The sequence below is a fragment of the Loxodonta africana genome, chromosome 1 (genome assembly GCF_030014295.1).
Source record: "Loxodonta africana isolate mLoxAfr1 chromosome 1, mLoxAfr1.hap2, whole genome shotgun sequence".
In the NCBI taxonomy this organism is placed as follows: Eukaryota; Metazoa; Chordata; class Mammalia; order Proboscidea; family Elephantidae; genus Loxodonta; species Loxodonta africana.
The window spans coordinates 76,040,833-76,063,786 of record NC_087342.1 but is presented as its reverse complement, the minus strand read 5'-3'; the positions used below and the strand labels follow the sequence as shown (position 1 = coordinate 76,063,786).

Below are 22,954 nucleotides of genomic sequence, written 5' to 3'. Positions count from 1 at the left end.
TGATATAATCATTCCGGTGTACAGGTAGTAGAGGAATGAATTAAAAGATGGCATGAGGAAACAATGAGACAAATTGAGAATGTAGGACATTCCACAAGACAATTGGCTTGGGCTTTTTAAAAATGAATGCCAAAACAGGCAAAACAAGAAAACATGATGGGAGGCTGGTCTAAACTAAAAGGGATTAAGGAAAAACCAAAGGCAATGAATGACCTTTGGCTGGATCCTGGTTAGAAAAAAACAGTTATGAAAGAAGTATCGTTGTTATTGGTTACAGTCGATTATTATCAAGTCCTTATTAAAATGAAAGTATCACGGAATAGAGGATATGTGGTAACAGAGTACAGTGTAAAGAACCTATGGGCATCTGTAGTTGTGGTCGAGTGGTTAAGGAGATGATCTAGAAGTCCACTGAGGTTACCTCGCGGACTACGAGCGTTGACTTTTGTCTTCATCTCTGCCTCTGATTGCTAATTACCATATTGTATTGCAAGCTACTTTCAAAAATATTGAACGTTCTCTCGGACCTTTTACAAGTTACTTAACAATGGATTTCTCATTGCCCTGGGTGGAATTATTTTGAATGACTAAACTAAGTCAAGGGCACCAATAGAATCCTATTTTGATTCAGTTCTGAGCTTTCTTGGGTTTGAAATTCCGACGATTGAAAAAAGCAAGCTGAAAGTAGGGCTTCACATAGTCACCTTTAGAATGACACCGTAATCCCATCACTTCGTTTTTCTATGGGTGTAATTAAAAGACTTCCTGCGTAGACGGGCCAGTGGCGCAATGGATAACGCGTCTGACTACGGATCAGAAGATTCCAGGTTCGACTCCTGGCTGGTTCGTTCCCAAGTGCGTTTTTAAGGTTCCATGGAAATATTAGGTTCTGAGAAATAACCCCACCAGAAATATTATTCTCTCACCATCAAAGTGTTTGTTCTGCGTCTACTGAGTACAAAGGACATTGAGGAAAGACGTTGGAGAGACTCCGTTGTCTGACATCCTGTAATGATCTGCTGAGTGCTGCCTTCTGCTCTCATTTCTCCCTCGCTCCAAATACAAAAGAGCTGTTGCTGCCTCTTCCACTATTCTGTAGGTGTTTTTGTTTTGTTTGTTTGATTGATTTAATTTGGAAGAAATACCGCTGTTTTAGGCTGAGTTCTCTAGAAGAGCAAAACCAGTGAAGTGTCCCATAAACTTCCAAAATGCGGCTGAGGGATTCGAACTGCCAATCTTTTAACCACTGCACCGTTAAAAAATAAAAAAATAAAAAGCTCCATAAATATATATACAAAAAGCCAAAACCAAACTCAGTGCCCCGAAGTCGATTGCGACTCTATAGGACAGAGTAGGACTGCCCCACAGTTTCCAAGGAGCTCCTGGCAAATTCGAACTGCCGAATCCATTGGTTTGCAGCTGTAGCACTTAACCACTACACCACCAGGGTTTTCCGTAAGGATTTGTAATATCTAGCCCCAGAAACCTCTTATGTTACCTGCTATACTAGTCATTCGCTCATTTCCAGGCACATTGGCCTTTTACCATTCTTGGAACAAACGGGGCTGCTCCTGCCACAGAATGTTTGCATTTTCTGTTCTCTCTGCCTGCAACCACCATTCCTCATATAGCAATGTGGCTCTCTCTCTCATCTCTTTAAAATAGTTGCTGAAATTCATCTTCTCAGTGAGACTTTCCCTGACTTTTCTGTTTAAATTTGCAACACCTCCACTGCCCACCAACACAAACACTCTTTATTCTCCTTCCCTGCCTTATCTTTCTTCACGGTTTATTAATTTTTTGTTTCCTCCACTGGAATGTAAGCTTCATAAGAGCAGGGTTTTGTTTTGTTTTGTTTTTCATTTATTGGCTGCTGTAGTCCTAGCACCACACAGTGACTGGCAATCAAATATTTTTTTGCTTGAATAAATGAATAAATAACTACAAAAATAGAGTAAAGAGAATTTTGGAATTAGTAAAGGAATAAATGAACGCAGCAAGAGCTTTTGCTCTGCACAACTTTGAACAAGTTATTTAAACTCTAAAAACTTCAGTATTCTCATTTGTAAAGTGAGAATAATAGTAGTACTTTGTAGAATTGTGAAGATTAAATGATTTGGAACTGGGACTAGTGAATGGCACATAAATGCTCAAGCAATCAATAAAAGCCATTATTGTTGCTTTTATTGTTCTAGTTATTTTTGAGAGTTGGTTTTTGGATAGTGGTGTATGGCAGACAGAGAAGCAGAAGTCTGAGAGAACTGCACATCAAAAAGTTTCTTCTCAGGCCCCATGGCAACTGTAGCAGGTTCCCCCTCGTATTACAAATTAGTGCCCTTTTTCTCTTATCTAAAGCAGATGCTGGGAGTAGGTCCGAATCATGGCGACACTTCTCGGTGGTAGATCGCCAGGTCTTTCTTCAAGGGGCCTTTGAATGGACTCCAGCCTTTTGGTTAGCTGACAAGAGCCGTTTCTACCACCTTGGAATTTGGGGCGAAAAAAGATATCAAAATAGCAGAGGATGGTTTCGATCCATCGACCTCTGGGTTATGGGCCCAGCACGCTTCCGCTGCGCCACTCTGCTCCCTCATTGTTAGTCTTTTCTTTGAACAATCCAATGTAAATTTCTAGTTGTTTTCTGTTTGCATCGGGTATGGTATAAGGTATTTCCTTTCCCCTTTCTCTGACCTGTAAACGCTGGTGGCTTAGTGGTTAAGTGCTATGACTGGTAACCTTAAAGGTTGGCATTGTGACTCCACCAGGCGCTTCTTGGAAATTCTACGGGGCAGTTATACCCTGTCCTAAAAAGCCACTAGGAGTCGGAATCGACTCGACTGCAACGGGTTTTTCTGGTGGTTTTGGTCTTTCCACCTACCTCCTCTATTTTTCGTCTTTCATCTTGGGCCTGCTCCACATTCCCTTTTCAAAATCGTTGCCTAAAAACAGTTTCTAAGATATCTGCACTTTTGCAGCTTACTGAAGAAAACCGAAGCTCTGAAACTCTGTCTTAGGAACTTGGCACTCAACTCGTTAGAGTCTCAAATACTGATTTCTAGGAATGAATTTTGAACTCAGGTTTTTCCGGCGCCTCCCACGGTGCACGTACTGACTCTGCAGCTGGAACCAACTTCTGGGTTCTTCGCGTCCTTGGGAAGGCAGAGGAGAGGAAGGGGCGCTGACCAGTCCTGTGGCCCTTTTCCTGGCCATGCTGGAGCGACCAAGTCAAAACTGAAGAGGGAGCAGAAAAGAAAAGCAAATCATTCTGTGAGTCGTCTTTCGCGAAGGATGCGGGAGACGTGGAGAGCACACGCTGTGACTATACACAAGGTTCAGCGCTCCTTTTCCCTTACACGGTGAAAGTTCACAAAGATTGTAGGGGCGATTTCTCTCTATTTACAAGACTGAATAAGAGAGTGTGTGTATTGACAACTTGTTCTATGGACTTTGGATCAGAAAATAAAGGCTAAAATCGCTTTCTAGTTATGCTTGTCATCGGTTTTTGTCAGCGAGTCTTGGTTCTTCCAGAGAAAGAATCGGGCAAAGTCATTTGAAAACTTTTCCATTGCGTCATTTCTTAGGCAACGCCCTTTCCCTCAGTTTCCCTTCTTGTTCCTCCCACCGACTATCTATTCTTTCCACCATCTGCCAGGGACACTCGCGGAAGTATCTTTGAAAACTCCAGAGAGCCCGAATGGACCCGCATTGTTCTGAGCCCAACTCTCCTCGTCCTTCTCCCTGCAGTAAACACTGAGCAGTAATCGTGTAACAAACAGCTTGGCGGTTAAATAGAACGCTCAGTATAATAAGGCTGGGTTGCAGTCCTGAGGCCTGGGGTATGTGACTAACAGCTTTAAAAAAATCCTAGTAATTCCCGAAATCATGATAATTTCTAATACTTCTTGGTGATCTCGGTCATTTTATATAGTGAATTAAAGAAAGTACATCTCACTTGTGGCCTAAATTGCTCAATTGCTAGAGCATCAGACCTTTAAAATGAGAGTTCAAGGTTCAAGTCTCTATTGAGTTGATGTACGCTGTTTTTATTTCACTTCTGGATAGGTAACAGAGCCAGTTTAGGGACGTATCTGGAGTTGGCATACATGACAGCCCAAACCCACAAAGGCACTGCCCTGAAAGAACTTATGCTCTAGTCTGTCTTCATTTGTTACCCTTTCCCAATGTTAACTGAACCAACCCCCCGCCAAGTTTCCAAGGAAAGTAGAAAAAGTTTCATGTAAAAATAATAAGCTAGTGATGTAATAACTAGGAAGTCAAGCCTTTAAAAATTCCCTTGGGGTGGTTCATTAATCTGGGTGTGGGAAGAGCAGTTCAGGGAAGCCCCAGTAGAAGGTAAAATCTTTGAAAGCAGTGACTTTTGCATCTTCTGTCTCCAGAGCAGATGTATAAAGACTTAGGGACATGGAATGTGGCCGTTGTTCTCGCGAGTTCCCCTGCCACTTGGGTCATATGACCCAGCAGACTTTTTAATATTAGAAGTGTCTGTGAAGGGAAAAAATGTCTTGTGGAATTTTTTTGCGAGTCTTAGTAGCAGAATCTGGAACAGGACCAGTATCAATGTATTAATGTGGGGTGGACACTACATGTTTAAGGTCTTTCTTCAGATCCAAGATAGCTCTCCTGTTCTATGCTATAACAATTCCAAAGGATTCTGGAACAAAGCCATGCCACCATTTGAAAAGCAGTTCTGGGTGTGCTACTGCGTCCTGGTAAAGACGGATCATATGACCACAAGAAATTAAATGGTCTTGTAGCCAGGATGCCCATCATCAGCTGGGTTTGGTTAGGCACAATAAGTTATAAGATAAGGAACCTGTTGTACAATCAAAGAGATTCGTCCAGGAGAAGAGACAAGCAGGGCCAAGAGATGCAAGTAATCTGCATGAGCATGTGTTCCAGACCACCAAGTCAGTCACCACTTGGGCCCCAATTCCTCTCCCTCAATTCAAAACCATTGCTTCAGGTGAATCCTTATGATGAGTAGATGAAGGAAGAAAGTCCGAGTTTAATTCACAGATGTGTCAGCTTGGCATATGAGTGCAAGCCAAAAGCGATTTTCTGGAGCACTACAGCTCCACACTACAGCTCTGAATAACAACGGAGAGGAAATACCCCAAATTGATAGGGCTTGTCTTAATTTCCTAGGGCTTCCAAAGCAAAAATACCACAAAGTGTGTGAATTTAAAGAACAGAAATTTATTTCCATCAGCCAAGCTATTTTCTCTTTGTCAACTCTAGGGAAGAGCCTTCCTTGTCTCTTTCAGTTTCTGACAGTCCCAGGCATTTACTGGCATTCTTTGCCTTTAGACAGATCTTCACATGCTGTCTTCCCCCTATGTGTGACTCTTCTTATAAGACACACTGGGGAGGGGAGGGAGTCCCTAAAAAAAAAAAACTAACCAAAAGGTTAGTAGATCAAACTCATCCAGAGGCAACTTGGAAAAAAGGCCTGACAATCTGCTTTCACAGCCTTACGAACCTATGGAGTGCAGTTCTACTCTGCTCACGTGGCGTTGCCATGAGTCAGAATTGACTCCATGGTAATTGATTTAGTCTTCTGGTTTCTATTGAGAGGGGATTATACCCACCCTACTCTGGCAGGATGTTGTTAACTAATAACACCTGCAAAGGAAAACACTGTTTTCCCAAACAAGGTCACAATCTCAGGTACAGGGGTTAAGACATCAACATATCTTTTTCAGGGATTATTATAGAATGTATTGAATATGTATTGAAGTCCTGGTACCTCTACCTGTAGTTGTGACCCCAACTGAAAATAAGATTTTTCTTTTGTTATATTAATGAGGTCATACTGAAATAGGATGGGTCTTAAACCTAATCACGTATGAGTTATAAAAAGAGCAGAATAGACAAAGAGACCCACAGGAGGAAGACAGATGCTATCTGAGAATGGAGACAACCCCAGGAATTCCAAGGATTCCGGCTACTAGAAACTGAAATGGCCAAGGAAGAATGTCTCCCTAGAGCCACGCCCTGAATTTGGACTTTTAGCCTTCTAAACTGTGAGAAAATAAATTTCTGTTCTTTAAAGCTACCCACTGTGGTATTTCTTGTAGATCGCACTTATCTATTTGTGCTCAGATTTATACATCACCCATGCTGTTTTGTGCTCTATACAACCAAGATGGTGGACTGTATAAGTTGCATTTCCCATCCTCTCTTATCAGCTGGGTTCTGGCTGGGGTTAGCCAACATCAGGCACCAGATAGAGATTGCAGGCAAGAAAGAAAATTGAAATTGAGATATCACCCACCCCTGCTTGGCCTAGATTACATCTTTCAATGACTCGAATGCCTGATGGACAACTGGTTCAGGTTCTTCCAGGTGGCCCAGGTTTTTGGCCTTCTGTGGATTCAAAGGATTACTATTGGTAATCGCTGTCCCATTTATCAGATCAGCTCTTCCATCACCAGTGTAGTCAATTTACTGTTTTAAATTTTCTCCATTTTATTATCTACAATAATCTATGCAGGGTTCTCATGGATTCACATACATACTAACAAGAGTTAAGTGTCATTTTTGACATTTATATCCTTGATCCTTCTGATGTTAATTTTTAATCAACTTCACATTTTCCCCATGAGAATATATTTTTTCCTAGATCCATTTATTAAACAGCTATAAAAAAAACTCTCCTTTAATCTGACATGTTGCCTCTGTCAATATACCAAATTGTATATATACATGAATCTGTTTCTGAACTCTCTATTTGTCCATTTGAGATTCTGTATCAGTGCCTGTATAAATAGTGTCTCATAAGTTCTGCAAGTTTCTGGCAATTATCTCCCTATTTTTAGTCAAAAGTGTCTGTGCTTTTATAGGTTCTACCACTTTTGCATAATTGTAAAACCAGTATAACAAGTTCTTGGAAAACACTGTTGAAATTTATGTTGGAATTACGTTGAACCAATAGGTCAATTTAAGATGAAATTATATACTTGGGATTAAGTTTTTGTATCTGTAAACATATATTTATCTGTGTATTTAGGTCTTTAACGTCTGTCTGAAATTAGGCTACTTGTCATTCTACCTCTTCTAATATCGTTAGAAAGTTTGTATTTTTCATCTATTAGTTATCTTCATCATTGTATCATTGTATAAGAGCATCATTCCCTCTTTCTTTAGACAATCTTTTATTTGCTTAGTTTGAGAAGTAATAACAAGATTGTATACTCTTATCTCCCTACCTCCCTTTCTTCTCCACAACCGAATTTAATTATTTTTGGCTCTTAACGTTTACATTAGTGCAGTTAGCTAAGCTTGTGCATGCAGCACTTTCCCCCTTATTCTTATTTGTTAATGCTTTTTTTTTTTTTTTTCCTTTTCCTCAGTACGTAATTTTGGTGATGGCCATCCAGGTTGCCTCCAACTCTCTGCTACCTCAAGCTGTTACAATGACTAACCTCACCGAAGCCGTCTAGGATGGGGCTCAGCTGGAATTTTACTGAGGAACTTTCTATGGAGTGGAATTTCATTTAATGCCAGCACTGTTCTAAGACCTAGATTTTAAGACTGGATCTTAAATTTATACATATGCAATTTTCATCATCACAATCCGAAACATAGGAGGAATATCTAACTCACACTGGTCTGAGAAAAGGTCCCAGGGGAAGGTGGGCCTAGAGATAAATCTAAAATACTGAGTAAACTTGAAGTGAAGGGAGAAGTTATTTTGAGCGGAGGAACAGTTTTAAGTTTAACGCACTCTTTGCTCTTAATAACGTTTGCTATTAATGACCTAAAAATATTTACGGCAATGTCTTCTACGGGCCTGTCCTCCTTGGAGTTTTGAAGTAACATGGAGTAACCCGTTTTATAGACTCTTACTGTAAGTTCTTCATGTGAGGATCAGTGAATTCCCCGGTGGTAAAAAAAAAAAAAAAAAAAAAAAGTTTTTTTTTTTTTTTTTCTGCCCAGTAAAACTTGTACCCAAAGTGTCGATGTTTCCTCAATAGATATTTCTTTCAGGTGTCTTTTCCGTCTTCCTCGTTAGTATAGTGGTGAGTATCCCCGCCTGTCACGCGGGAGACCGGGGTTCGATTCCCCGAGGGGGAGGCTAAGGTATTCCGTTTTGCAGTAATTTAGCATGTGTTCACTTGGCTCGAAAATACTCCAAGATCTCTGCTGTCAGGTCTTCGTTTGCCCACTGTTTGGTGTGAGGTGCGAAAAATGTCTCTTTCTTTACTGCAACGCATTCCAGCACTCTGAGTCGTTGGCGAGTGTCTGTTGCAGACATGAGGGGGAAGGAGATGTTTCGCGGGGAAAAAAGGGTGAACTGTGAATGGGGGCCGAAGGTGAAATAACAGAGGCTAGAGCTCTATTGCGCAGGGGAGCCTAACTTGGGGCGAGGCTGGCAGGGCGAATGGGTGTGACTGGAAGAGCCGAGGAAAACTGAAGGAGGAAGAGCGGAAGGAACCCTCAGGTGTTACACACTGAGAAAAGAGAGACTCTGAAATGGCCAAACAGCAAAATAATGCCTTTGTCAGGCAAAGGGTTCGAACTTATGTTTCGACGGGGGCCAGACGCTTGGCCAAACGCAGCAAGTGTCTACTTTAAACCATTCAACCACCGCCTCTCCGAATGCCACAGCTCCTGTGATAGTCCGACACTGCAGGCAACAGTCAAGGTTGCATCTAGGCGGGATTTTATAAATGACTTCTGGACGAAGCAGCAGTTCTGAGCTGAGTGTGAGGTGGGATGGCGGGAAAGGATGAGTTTCGGTGGATCTGAAATTCGTCTCTGGACTCAGAGACCCTGCGGCCCTGCAAACCGGGAGAAAGTGCCGGCCGCCCACTTCCTCCTGCCGGTGTCCTCGCCACTCCCGCCAGCTTCTACCAGCGAGGGTTCAGCGATCTCAGAAAAGAATGGAGTTGGCGTCCGGACAGCGTGGGCGTAGAGCTGCCCGCACGGCCCACGCCATCTCTCCTGAGCTCGAATTTTAATTTAAGAAATAACGTTGGTGTAGAGGGTGACCATGGACGGGGCTTAAACACTCCTTGTAAAAATCTAATTTGGGAATTCAAACTGTCTCCTCTGACTCAACGGCGGAGGGTTTGGTTTGGTTACTGTGAGGTGGTGGCTGGAGTATCGAAATTTGTTTCACTTCCTCTTGAGTCCCCTGTCCCCCACCCCGCCCCTCTCCAGTCACCGCTTCTCCTTCATTTATTTTCCTCCCCTGGCTGCCCTCTTCCGGCTCCCAGTTATCCTTTCTCCACTTCCCTCTGCTGGACGCAGGAGTGGGAATGTGGGTTGAGGAGGCGAGGTGTGACTTAGTTTATGACAAATAATAAGAGAAATGTGAGAGTAAGAAGGACTAGAAGGAAGATCTGTGCTTGGTTTATAACCACTACGATTACCTTAAAAACGAAAAAAAAAAAAACTGTCCTACTGTGGTTAGGTAGAGAGGTGTTCATCGACTGTTCACTCTTTCCTCTGTGCCATAGTATCATTTTATCAAAGTCCCTATCAGAGGCTTTCATTTTCTACAGAAGAGAATGTGAAAATTATAGGAACATATTGGCAATCAACTGCAGCTGCGTATTTTGTGTGGGCAGTTGCTTTGTTTAGATTTTTTTTTTTTCAGGTTTTCATGTAGAAGACCTGAAATATTTTTACAGCAACGTAGAGTAATGGAAAACATGAGGCTCTTGGATTAGGTATATGAACGGTTAAATTTAGGTTCTACCACTTATAAGTTTGCTGATTTTTAGGTTATTTTGCCCCTCTGAGCCTTCTCCCTTCATGCAAGATCCTAGGATAATAATTCCTACTTTAAGATCCTCGGATTTATATTTCTTCCTCCAGCAAGTCCCAAATCAGTATCCTCAGAGTTAGCGACCTCTGTCATGGCAGTTGTTGCCTTATCAGCTTTAGGAACCCTGACCTTAAGTTGGGCTTGAATTAATCCCTTGGCGTTTTGATAAGCCAATGCATTCAGTTGAACCCAGAATCTTTATCAGTGTCTTTCACAGTTATCCAATAGGATGATGGTGCCCTCCCATCCTTTAAGAGGTGTGTGGAAGGGTGGGTAAATCATTCAGAGCCATTTTTATGGTCTGCGGCCCCAGGGGTGCCATGAATGTTTTTCTTATAACCTCAGAATCAGTATCTTTTTGGTGACACATTCAAAGGCAGCAGCAACAGTAGCAGCACAGGGTCACAGTGAGCCATCTTCTTTAAGAGTATTGACCTCAGCATATCACATGGTGACTGCTCTTCCTCAAATGTGTAACCACCTGATGGGCCCATGTATTCTACAAGTTATCGGTCTTTCCCTTGAGCACTCTATAGAATGGGGGCCAATGCCCAGTTGAGACACAAAAATAATAGTCACAGGGTAAAAGTGGTCCCCCTGAGCCTAGTGTCAGTCACAGCTTATGCTGGAATCAAGATCCACAATTCAGTCTGAGTAACAGAGATCCAGGGATGGCTTAACCAGTAAACAAGGTATGCACAGGCTTACTTGTGTGTATTTACTAACCTGTAGTGAACTGTTTCACCTGAAATCCATGTGGAATTGTTCACTATAGTTATCACGGTTAGGCCGTTTGAGGACAAAATTCTTTAGGAAACGGTTGATCCATTTACAGATGAACACATTCTCTTTCTGTCCTCATCCTAGGCTGAGAAGAGAAAACACACTCAAATTGGTGAGTCCTGTCATCTCCTTAACACTTGTAAATCACAATATCAGTTCCAGAATGCTAGAGGGAATGATCTAGAAATATGGAAAAATCATTCAAATAATATATGAGAGTAAAATAAAATCTGGGAAACTACAGTATTATTATTACTATTACTAATGCTATTATTATTATTGCTGAGAGTAGACTATAGACATTTAACCTTACCTTAGCCATTAGAGAATACTAGAGCTGATGGAAAGCTATTTAAGTGGAGAGCCGGGTGGAAATGAATACAGGGTGAGGGGTTTGTAATGGTCTTAAAAGGAAGACATTTTTCTTAAACAGCTCAGAGGGAACCAGAGATTGCAAGAAGTCTCTTTCATCCAAATACTGGTGCCTTCTGAATAATGTAATTTGTCATAGCACAAATAAAAATTCCTGACAATTTAAACCCACACTTTCAGAACTCAATTATTAATAGATAATACCTTTAAACACTCAAATATCACGTTACAGGGTGCATGACTTTGGATCTTTTTTATACCATCTCTTAATACTACTGGTAAATTGATTTCGGCAATACCCACTTCAACAAGCCAATGGCCTACCTTAGTAGAAAGAAAGCCTGAGAATGTTAGATCTAGGAAGGGGAGAAAAACCTGAATTTAACTTTCTCAGGCAACAGAAAACTCACGAAAACTTAGAATTAACTTGGGTTCCAGCTTCCTTTCTACAGCTTTCACCCTTGCAATGCTCACATCCATGACCACACTCACCCTCATATCCATCCCATTCTTCTGCTTGCTAGTAGACTATATTCAGAAGAGGAAAGAAATTCAGGAGTATGAAGAGAAGGACTAGAGGAAATGAGTGAAATGGCAGGAAAATAAATCAAGAAAGCTGAAAAAACAAAACAAAAGAAACTGGGCCTCTGCGTTCTTGAATTAATTTGTTGCATCAAGATGATTATCTATCCACCAAGTAGCTGTGAAGCAGAGTGGCGCAGCGGAAGCGTGCTGGGCCCATAACCCAGAGGTCGATAGATCGAAACTATCCTCTGCTATGAACTTTTTCTTATCAGACCCTTGCTTAGAGACACAAATCATGTACGCTGTTTTTCTAACGCTGAAATTGCCCAGCACAGAGAAGAAGCAAGCCGCCCTGCTGTCAAAAGAAAGACATCATCACACAGCTTTTCATTTCTTTTCTTGTCTAGTACCTTACCTCATTCTCAAAGATTTAAAAACTGACGTTATTATGGGAAACATCAGGCCTCTTTAGACATCTCTGTTTGGTTTCTACTTCACTGCTCCCTTCCCTCTTCAGACAAGGTGCTCAAAAATGTCTCATGACTACTTCAGCCTGAGACCAGAAGAACTAGATGGGGCCCAGCTACAACCCATGATAGGGAACACATCAGAGAACCCCTGAGCAGACAGGAGAGCAGTGGAATGCAGACCTCAAATTCTCATAAAAAAGACTAGACTTAATAGTCTGACTGAGACTAGAAGGACCTCAGGGGTCCTCAGGCCTTCTGTTAGCTCAGAACAGGAACCATTCCCAAAGCCAACTCTTCAGACAGGGATTGGACTGGACTACGGGATAGAAAATGATACTGGTGAAGAGTGAGCTCCTTGGATCAAGTAGACACATGAGACTATGTGGGCACCTCCTGTCTGGATGGGAGACGAGAGGGCAGACTGGGTCAGACACTGGCCGAATGGACATGAAAAAGAGAGTAGAGGGAAGGAGTGTGCTGTCTCATTAGAGCGAGAGCAATTAGGAGTATACAGCAAGGTGTATATAAATTTTTGTATGAGAGACTGACTTGGTTTCTAAACTTTCACTTAATGCGCAATAAAAAAAAAATTTTTTTAAATCTCTCAGGAACGACTGAAGACCTAATGTGACCGTGGCCGCGAACACTACTTCCTCAAAGACAAGATCATTCCTATGTTTGAACGGAGTGGAACTCAAGATGAAATGCGGTGATACACAGTAGACGAGGACCTGGATTAACGTGGAATCTTCAAGTGTTAGCGGGTGATGGATTATCCAGTGGTTCCACTTTGCCCTCGTGGATGAGAAAGGATGGGTTTAAATGACAAATGAGGGATAATGGGGAACCAAGCAGGGAAAAGAGCAGAAGAGGGCATAGGAGAGGCCACTGGAGAGAGGTGTGCAGAAAAGTGAGAAGTGCAAGAGAAGTGGGTTCTGAGGGAGGTGGTCTTTTCCCACTGAAGAAACACTTCGAAGTGGGCGTCACCCCCCCCCCAAAGAACCTGGAAATCCCAATTATGAAAGTGCAGAAAAAACTCTGAAGGGGGGCAACAGAATTAACCCCCCTGTCTTGTGCTGTAAATTGTAACCTTCCTTTTCTCCCTCAGTCTCTTAATTCTCTTGCAGTTTCTTCTAAACTGAACACATCCTAAAGCCAAAATCCCAAACCTGTTGCAGTGGAGTCAATTCCGACTCATGGAGACGCTACATATAGGACAGAGTAGAGCTGGCCCATAGGCTTTCCAAGAAGTGTCTGGTCAGCAACCAACCTCTTAACTACTATGCCACCAGGACTCCTAGACACAGCCTCTTCTTAAAATCATAAAAGAACTTGCTCATCCTGCTCTTCTCCCCTGTCCGTTAAGTATAGGCCATCTCCCAGGGCCCCTCTGTTCTGTTCAACTACCCCCTTTCTGCAATCATTGATTGACCCCAGTGAAAATGCTCCTGAATGGATTTAACTCTTTTCTGAGCTGGACTTTCATTTCCCCTGCGGTTGAACGCCTTAATTGACTGTTTAACAACGCACAGCTAGAGATTAAATTATTTCTCAGAGATAAAAAGTTCCGGTACCAGTTCCAGGCCCTGGATGATTCAGACGCACTTCCGGGAGACCCTCAAAGTCCCTGAAGCCATGGACTTCTCTAGCTCTTCTTGGACATCTCATGCTTTCACAAACTGAATTAGGACTCTAGAGAGGACTGGATGGTTCAATCCGGAGAACAGCAGACTTGATCTTTTATTCCATGTTCCTGTTGAGAGACTACTTCACGTTTTTATGTCAGGCACTTCTAGATACAGAAGATTCCTGCTGCTCTACTGCTGGAGGGTTCCTGAGGCCCAGTTTAAGGTGGGGTTAGGGGCGGAGGGGAAAGACCTCACGACTTTTTAGATATGTGTTTATTTGTTAGGAATCCTTTCACTCCTAACCTAGGGAAACATGACATCCTGGAAATGAGAGAAACAATTATGAATAATGCAATCTTTCTCTGCACACACAGCATTCACTGGGTGAGAATCCTAACTTTTTGTCCAATAACCATTTAAAGTCTTAGGAAAGTTGATGTTTTTATCGCTAGGTGCGGTCAGGTCAGTTCTGACTCATAGTGATCCTATGCACAACAGAACTACACACTGCCCAGTCCTGCGCCATCCTTAAAGTCGTTGTTATGCTTGAGCCCGTTGTTGCAGCCACTGTGTCAATCCACCTCGTTGAGGGTCTTCCTCTTTTCTGCTGACCCTGTACTTTATCAAGCATGATGTCCTTCTCCAGGGACTGATCATCCTGACAACATGTCCAAATATATAAGATGCAGTCTCACCATCCTTGCTTCTAAGGAGTATTCTGGTTGTACTTCTTCCAAGACAGATTTGTTCATTCTTTTGGCAGTCCATGGTATATTCAATATTCTTCACCAACACCACAATTCAAAAGCATCAGCCCTTCCTCAGTCTTTCTTATTCTTTGTCCAGCTATCACATGCATATGACGCAATTGAAAATACCACAGCTTGGGTCAGGCGCACCTTAGTCTTCAAGGTGACATCGTTCCTCTTCAACTCTTTAAAGAGGTCCTTTGCAGTAGGTTTGCTCAGTGCAGCATGTCTTAATTTCTTGACTGCTGCTTCCATGGGTATTGATTGTGGATTCAAGTAAAATGAATCCTTGACAGCTTCAATCTTTTCTCCATTTTATCATGATGCTGCTTATTGGTCCAGTTGTGAGGATTTTTGTTTTCTTTACGTTGAGGTGCAAACCATACTGAAGGCTATGGTCATTGATCTTCGTTAGTTAGTGCTTCAAGTCCTTCTTCCTTTCAGCAAGCAAGGTTGTGTCATCTGCATAACGCACCTTGTTAATGAGTCTTCCTCCAATCGTGATGCCCCATTCTTCTTCATATAGTCCAGCTTCTCGGATTATTTGCTCAGCATACAGATTGAATAGGTATGGCGAAAGAATACAACCCTGACACACACCTTTCCTGACTTTAAATCACTCAGTATCCCCTTGTTCAGTCCGAACGACTGCCTCTTGATACATGTACAGGTTCCTCATGAGCACAATTAAGTGTTCTGAATTCCCATTCTTCGCAGTGTTATCCATAATTTGTTATGATCCACAGAGTTGAATGCCTTTGCATAGTCAGTAAAACACGGGTAAACATCCTTCTGGTATTCTCTCCTTTCAGCCCACATCCATCTGACATCAGCAATGATATCGCTGGTTCCACATCCTCTTCTGAATCCAGCCTGAATTTCTGGCAGTTCCTGTTGATGTACTGCTGCACCCCGTAGCACTGCACTAAGGAAAAAAAGAATGCACAGAAGCCATTTCCAAAATTTCTATAGATTATCTAAGTCCCAGGGAAAGGAGGCTGGTTTTATGATGAGAGGACAAACGGACAACTAATACAATTTCAAAATGTGTTTGGATTTTAGTTTATCAACTGTTTTTTTGTAGGGTGGGGCAAAACTTCTGTGTATTAGGATCTGGTCTAAGGCTTGGGAAACCTCTAAGATCAAAAAGCCAATGTTACTACTCTCAGAGTTTATATTCTAATAGGGCCCACCCAAATGGCACCCCACCCACTGGAATAATGAGCAACTCCCACATGAACCACAGAATTTAAATATGGATTACTCACAACTAAGTTGATTACAAATTAATTTTTGTATTTCCTATTTCTCAGGATTTTAAATTCCCTTTGAAAGCCTAGGAGTGCTTCCGTTTACCTTTAAAGGATCCTACATGTGATTGAAATCAAAACAACTGCAAGCGCCTGAACAGGGACTTGAACCCTGGACCCTCAGATTAAAAGTCTGATGCTCTACCAACTGAGCTATCCAGGCTCCCTGGGGTGTGTGGTTTTAGATCATCATGAAGAGCCTGGGTAATCCTTGGCTACAAGCAAGTCTTTGGTCTTTCAGAAGTATGGCTGAATCACCTAGGACTAAGTGTTCCTTAATCACTTATCACCAAGCAGATCATTTAACATCCACGCTGCACATTCATTAAACAGTTGATTAAAGAGCACAACTGCAAGGAAAATGAAGATTATTCCTACAGCCAATTGTTGCTGAAGAGGTATCGTTAGTCTGGCCAGAGAGTTCCTCGGAGACGGAATTCACTCCTCAGATATGTTTGAAGAGAGGATGAGCTGGCTCCCTCACCAGCCTGTAGAAGAGCAGACAAGAGATGACCACTTCAGGAACAACCGGAGTAACTGGGTAATTACTAATTGAATAACAACTGGAGTAATCCTCTAGAGAATCAAGATGGGGAAAGAAAATGAAATGGTCACTTTGACACAAAGCAGGGGAATCAAGTTCGGTTGCATCCTTCGGTATTTTTCCCTGCACTTTCAGAGATGGAATTTCTGAGTTCTTTAAAAAAAAAAAAAAAGTTCTTTAGGGCCAGGTAAAAACATCCAGGTCCTTCCAAAATTTTCTCCTCCACATTTAATCTTGAACCACAACTCATTCAAAGACAGGAATGACCTGGAAGTTGAAGACACAGTGTTCATGGTTCATTTCAGTGTTCATTGGTTCTTGAGAATCTTTTTGAGCACCTACAGAGAGAGACCATGAGGACAAAATACAGAAGCAAAGGTGGAGTAAGATAGGAAGAGCCTGTACAAGCTTTGGACTGCCTAACACAGGGCTACTTATTTTTGAGTCAATACTTCTTTCTTATAACAATATTTATTGGTTTTTGTGTATATGAAGACAAATACAACTTTAACCATATATGAATAACGCGTAAAAATCATGTTATGCGTGGTGCCAAATACTATAAAACAGTATATTGTGTCACTTTAGTATATAGATTACATACAGGATTTCAGGAATTAAATATAATATGACGAATATATACCTAAGGAATTTTATGTATTAATAAATGTCCATCAGGGAGCTCTGGTAGTGCAATGGGTAAGACTTTGTGAGAAATTGTCCCAGACGTGTCAGGGTGGCCGAGTGGTCTAAGGCGCCAGACTCAAGTTCTCGCTTCCAGCTATTGGGGCTTCTGGTCTCCAGACGGAGGCGTGGGTTTGAATCCCATTCCTGACATAACGATTTTTCATTTCTGCCAAGTTTGCTACAAAAGAATCTCACCTTTGAGTGCTAACGCCCGGAGTTTCTTCTCTTTTTCCCTCCGCAACTACTTGTTGACCGAGTCACAAACTGCGGGTTTGGCCACATCACCAAAACTTGCCCTTCCCACCTTCTCCAATGTCCTCTGTTTCTCTCACTAGAGTTTTGCCCATATGCCACCTTCCCATCTTCCACCTCCTGCTAGTACTTCAACCCTTTTCTGGCTCTTTCTTTCTATTAAAATCACATGTGTATCAATTTTTTGTGGAATAATGGTAATATCTCAGTTTTAAAATTTACGTCTTAAAAAAAGATGAAAAGAGAGCTGCAAATTGTAATTTCAGTATTTTAACTGTCCTGTTTTTTTTGGTGAGGTTAGCGGCAGGTGTTTTGAGCTTTTCTTCCTCACTTCTGTATGTCCCTCGCTCTGCATATTCCTCACCTGATCCTAGTCATTTTCTTCACCTGCTGGTTGTCTTCTTTCCTTCCTGCATACCTTGACCCCCTCACTTCCCTCTGCTGGCCTAAGGATATGAAAAAATATATATATATATATATAGGGATGTGATATATTTTATGGCATGTAGTAAGAAAGATGTGAAAGACTGAAGGACGATTGTTCTTAACGAGGGATTTTGCCCCACCTCCCATTCCCCCACGGGACTTTTGGTGGTGTCTGGTGATATTTCTGGTTGTCACAACTGGGTTCAGTGCTACTGGCATCTAGTGGGTAGATGCAGGGATGATTCTAAATATCCTACCCCTCAACTAAGAATTATCTGGCCTAAAATACTGACAAACTCTGGACTAGAAAGAACTCTCCTGCTTGCTTTATAATCACTATTCAGTAACAAATTATCACAAATTTGGTCGCTTTAAACAACGCAAATTTGTTCTCTTACAGTTCTGGAGATCAGAAGTATAAAATCAAGATTTCTGCAGGGCTGCATTCCTTTTGGAGGCTTTAAGGGAGAATCTGTTTCCTTGTCTTTTCTAGTTTCTAGAGGCAGCCTGCATCACTTGACTCTGTTTCCCTCACTAGGGCATTGCCTGTATGCCACTTTCCCATCTTCCACCTCCTCCTGGTACTTCACCTCTTTTCTGGCTCTTTCTTTCAATAAGAATTACAAGTGTATCAATTTTTCGTGGAATAATGGTAATACCTCAGTTTTAAAATCTACATCTTAAAAAAAAGATGGAAAGAGAGCTATAACTCATCGCCCCTTCCTCCATCTTCAAAGTGTATCACTTCAGCCTCTGGTTCCATCATCACATTTCCTCTTCCTCTCTCTTTGATCTTCTTGCTTCCCTCTTATAAGGACCCTTGTGATTACATTGGGCCCACCTGTATAACCCAAAATAATCTCCCCATCTTAAAATCCTTAATCACACCTGCAAGTCCCTTTTTACCATATAAGGTAACATATTCACAGTGTCCTGGGGTTAGGATGGGACATCTTTGGGGGACCCTTATTCAGCCTACTACCAATAATTTCTTCTATCTTTCCTACCCTGGTGAAGGTAAGAGTTGTTCATGCAGTGGTCACTCTTCTTACTAGTATTTGTTAGTTTTATTGGTTACTTCTCTAATTAATAGCTTTCAGAGGATTTCATTTCCTATGGAGGATAGTTCAAATATTATAAGCAACAACTGTCTATCAGCTATTTAAGGCTGTTGTGTATTTCTTGTATGGGTGATCATCTGGGAGTATTGTTTACTTACTGTTACTTGCTTGATTTAATTTTGTTCTTTCTCAGATATAAGACTCAGGATATTATTTTAAAAAATGTATAGAAATCAAAAACATGAGGACCTATACAAGCTTGAATTCAGGTGCTGTCACTTAGTAGTTCCCTTTTATTTCAGATTGTTTACTTCTCTAACTGTTATTCTTTTATTTATAGAACAGAGATAACAATTTTTACCTGGAGGTTCTTGGGGGGAGGAGAAAGGGATCATGAATTTGATAAATTGCCTTCAAATCATATGAAACAAAGCATGTGAGCACTAAATGATTAGCCTTCATAGTTCCATTTGCTCTGACATTCAAGGCACCCCATTGTTTGCTCCAAACCCTCTTCCCAAATTTATCTTCCTAGGTATTTAACATTTCATGGGCACTGGAAAATCTGCCCTAGTCCCTCCCCACTAGCATAATGTGTTTCTTGCCATTTCTGCTGCCCCAATCTTTTGAAGTTATTAAACCCATCTATTTTGTATGTTCCATCATCTTGGTGTCCCAGTCAGAAATTACCTTCCCTTCTTTTGTCCCCCAAGAACATGTTATTGTTTTCAATCTTATGATACCCCAAAAGTTGTAATGGATTGATTCAAAACTAATCAATAAGCATAGTATTTCCAGACATTTAACTGATAGGGAAGATGGTAAGGCCTTTGGTTAGGTCACATGGTTCTGTTTCTTGCCTTCAGTTTAACCAGTTGTAAAATTGAGGTATTATATATTGTCATTGGTATAGAATATATTGTCATTGGTAGCAGTTTCCTATTATTTTTCTCTTACCTTATTTTCCCATCTTTCCAATAGGTTTTTTTTAGTATATACAAAGTATATGAAAACACACTTTTAAGGTGTATTTTTCAAAAAAGTAAAATCATGGATTTCATGAAAATATAAAATCAAAAGGACAAAATATTTTTTAAATATATTAATTCGTAAGGGAACAAATTTGATGTTAAAGCCAGTTCAAAGAGCATTTGAGAAGCTAGATAATTATAGAAAATTTAATAAGGAAGTGTTAGGAAGAGATTCCTGTGTTAGATATAAATCTGCTTAACAATCTGTAGGGCCATAAACCATAACATTTGGGGTAATCTGTTCCATTAGGCTGTGATATACAATGTAAGTATCTATCAGGCAAAAATTCTACAAGTTATTCTTGCTCTTACAGACTCATAAAATCACCCAGTTAATAGAAAATCAAGCCTAGCACTGCACCAAAAGGACAACCACTAATCTCTTTTGCCTATTTCTAAGTTTCAGATAATTTTTCTGACCATACATTTTGTCTTTTGTTCCAGATCTTGCTTCCATCACTATTACTTGTTTCCCTTTAATCTGAGGTGTCAGTTTTTTACAGACTGGGGAGCAATGTACAAGCTGGTGCTGTTGATTACATGGACACCCATTCTTCCCCTTATTTTTGGACTCCCCTGACTCTGTAATTCCATGAACTGACAATCTTCTGTATAATATAGGTTCATGCAGTTGTGGACATATTTTAGGTCTCTGGCTACCTATGAGCCATCGCCAGCTCTTGGGTTTGAGCTACAGTGTAAGTTTCTGCAGCTACTGTTGCTGTAAGTATAACATACTGAAAATAAAAGCCAAGAAGGTGTGAAGAGAAAAAAATTGGGAAGAAGCAATATTTGAAAAGATAATGACTAAAAATTGATCTAAATATTCAAGGAGCCCTATTATAATTGAGCTGAATAAAAACAAAGAAAACCACACTTTGTCATATCTGGTAGCCAGCCTCCAGGATGGCTCCCCAGTGATCCCTGCCCTCTGGCATTCAAACCCTTGTGTAGTCCCATCCACATGGTATCAGGACAGAAGTGATGGGTGTCTCCCTAGTTCTCTCTCATTTTTGCCCATCTTCTGAGAAAAGGCATTGTCTTAGTCATGCTGTAACAGAAATACCACAAGTGGATAACTTTAACAAAGAGAAGTTTATTATCTCACAGTCCAGTAGGCTAGAAGTTCAAACTCAGGGCACCGGCTCCAGAGGAAGGTTTTTGCACTGTATGGGCTCTAGAGGAAGGTCCTTGTCTTCAGTCTTCCCTTGGCCTGGGAGCATCACAGCACAGGAACCTCAGGTCCAAAGGATGCATTCTACTCCTGGGTGCTGCTTTCTTGGTGGTACGAAGTTCCCATGTCTCTCTGCTCGTTTCTCTCTTTTATATCTCAAAAGTGATTGGCTTAAGACACTACCTAATCTTGTAGACCTCATCAGTATAATTGCCTCTAATCCATCTTATTACATCATAGTGACAGGATTTGCAACATATAGAGAAATCCCATCAGAAGATAAGATAGTAGACAATCATACGATAATACAAGGGAATCATGACCTAGCCAAGTTGACAGATATTTTGGGGTGACATAATTCAATCCGTGACAGGCATTAACAGTTTTTGCTCCACGCTATCTTTTTGTGGACATCTGTATAGCAAGAGGCCTTGGAAGACATAGGGACTCCTTATGGAGATTTGTTTACTGTCCTAAATAATAAAGACAATGTCTTTCTCTGGGGGTGAATACTAGGCAGGTTTGTTAGCAAACACTTATATAAGATTTGAGCTTCTTGATCTTGGAGTTCTTTTCTTATCGTGTACCTGCTACATGTGCAGGCATCACCTGGCCTTCAGTGTACCATCCTGTGGGAAATGGTGCTTGGGGAATCAGTGCAACTGATGTTACTCTGGTTACTACTATCACAGTGAATAATAAAATGTCCTTTGTCTCTCACCCAGGGGTCTCATATTTTCTGCTAGTATCCGTGAACCTGTAACAGTCTAACTTCTTAGCATACGAGTAAAACCCCAGATCCGTCACAGTTTTTGACAATGGCATGTGATTTCCAAGTTTAAGTCATAAAAGACATTGTGTCTTCTCCTTTGTTTTCTCTTTCTTGAATTGCTCACTCTAGAGAAAGTTAGCTACAATGTTAAGAAGACAATCAAGCAACCCTGCAGAGAAATTAATGTAATGAGGAACTGAGGCCTCCAGCCAACAACCACGTGAGTGAGGCATCTTGGAAGCAGATCCTCCAGCCCTAGTCAAGTCATCATATTAGTGCAGAGCTAGTTGACATCTTGACTGCAACCTCAGCAGGAGAGACCCCGATCCAGAACCAACCAGCTAAGGCACTTCCAGATTCCTGAAACTCAGAAACTATACTTGATAATAAATATTTGTTGTTTTAAGCAACTAAGTTTTGGAGTAAGTTGTTACACATCAATAGACAATTAATACAGCATAGTATAGTAAAAGTATCTACAGGAAAAAGTAAACCTAATAGTGTAAAGATATGGGAAATTTCAGGAGATAATATGGAAACTCTTAAAAATAACAAAATGGAACCTTAAAACAAAATACATATGATGCCTGAAATAAAAGCCACGTTGGATACAACAGAGGAAAAAAAAAAAGATTAATAAACTGGAAGGTCAATAGAAATTATATGCATTAAAGCAAAGAGGGATAAAAGGTTGAAAAATATTTTAAAAGTCTCCATGGTGGGACAGTATCAAGTAGTTTAACATATATGTATTTGAAATTCCCAAAGGGAAAGAGAGATAGAATGAAGCGGAATAAACCTTTTGAAGAAATATCAGATGAAAATTTTCCAAATCTAATCAAAAACAGGAAATAATAAATTCAGGAAGAACTGCAAATCCAAAATCCAAACCAAGATAAATACAAAGAAAACCACACCTAGGTAAGTAATAGTCAAGCTGCTAAAACCAAACATAAGGAGAAATTTTTTTTGTGAACCTCAGGAGTAACTTCAGTTCTGAGTTATAAGGGTATCCGGTGGCCATACTCTCAGGGTTTCTCCAGTCTCTGTCAGACAAGTAAGCCTAGTCTTCTTTTGTGAGTTAGAATTTTGTTCTACATTTTTCTCCAGCTCTGTCTAGACCCTCTATTGTGATCCTAGTCAGAGCAGCTGGTGGTGCTAACCAGACACCATCTAGTTGTGCTGGACTCAGTCTGGCTGAAGCTGTGGTACTTGTGGTCCATTAGTCTTTTGGACTAATCTTTCCAATGTGTCTTTGGTTTTCTTCAGTGTCCCTTGCTGTAGACAGGGTGGGACCAGTGGAGTATCTTAGATGGCTGCTCACAAGCTTTTAAGACCCCAGATGCTACTCACCAAAGTAGGATGTAGAATATTTTC

The 22,954-nt window shown here is 41.0% G+C and overlaps 6 non-coding genes across 6 annotated transcripts; 4 read left to right on the top strand and 2 right to left on the bottom strand.

The window, feature by feature from the left end:
* Positions 1-775: 775 nt before the first annotated feature.
* Positions 776-848, top strand: TRNAR-ACG (transfer RNA arginine (anticodon ACG)). Its single transcript has one exon. It is a non-coding gene; the product is annotated as a tRNA-Arg (tRNA).
* A 1,664-nt stretch (positions 849-2,512) lies between these two features.
* TRNAM-CAU (transfer RNA methionine (anticodon CAU)) lies at positions 2,513-2,584 on the bottom strand. The gene has a single exon. It is a non-coding gene; the product is annotated as a tRNA-Met (tRNA).
* A 5,438-nt stretch (positions 2,585-8,022) lies between these two features.
* On the top strand, positions 8,023-8,094 carry TRNAD-GUC (transfer RNA aspartic acid (anticodon GUC)). The gene has a single exon. It is a non-coding gene; the product is annotated as a tRNA-Asp (tRNA).
* A 3,561-nt stretch (positions 8,095-11,655) lies between these two features.
* On the top strand, positions 11,656-11,727 carry TRNAM-CAU (transfer RNA methionine (anticodon CAU)). Its single transcript has one exon. It is a non-coding gene; the product is annotated as a tRNA-Met (tRNA).
* A 3,993-nt stretch (positions 11,728-15,720) lies between these two features.
* TRNAK-UUU (transfer RNA lysine (anticodon UUU)) lies at positions 15,721-15,793 on the bottom strand. The gene has a single exon. It is a non-coding gene; the product is annotated as a tRNA-Lys (tRNA).
* A 1,111-nt stretch (positions 15,794-16,904) lies between these two features.
* Positions 16,905-17,011, top strand: TRNAL-CAA (transfer RNA leucine (anticodon CAA)). Its single transcript has 2 exons — positions 16,905-16,942; positions 16,966-17,011. It is a non-coding gene; the product is annotated as a tRNA-Leu (tRNA).
* The last annotated feature ends 5,943 nt before the right edge of the window (positions 17,012-22,954 follow it).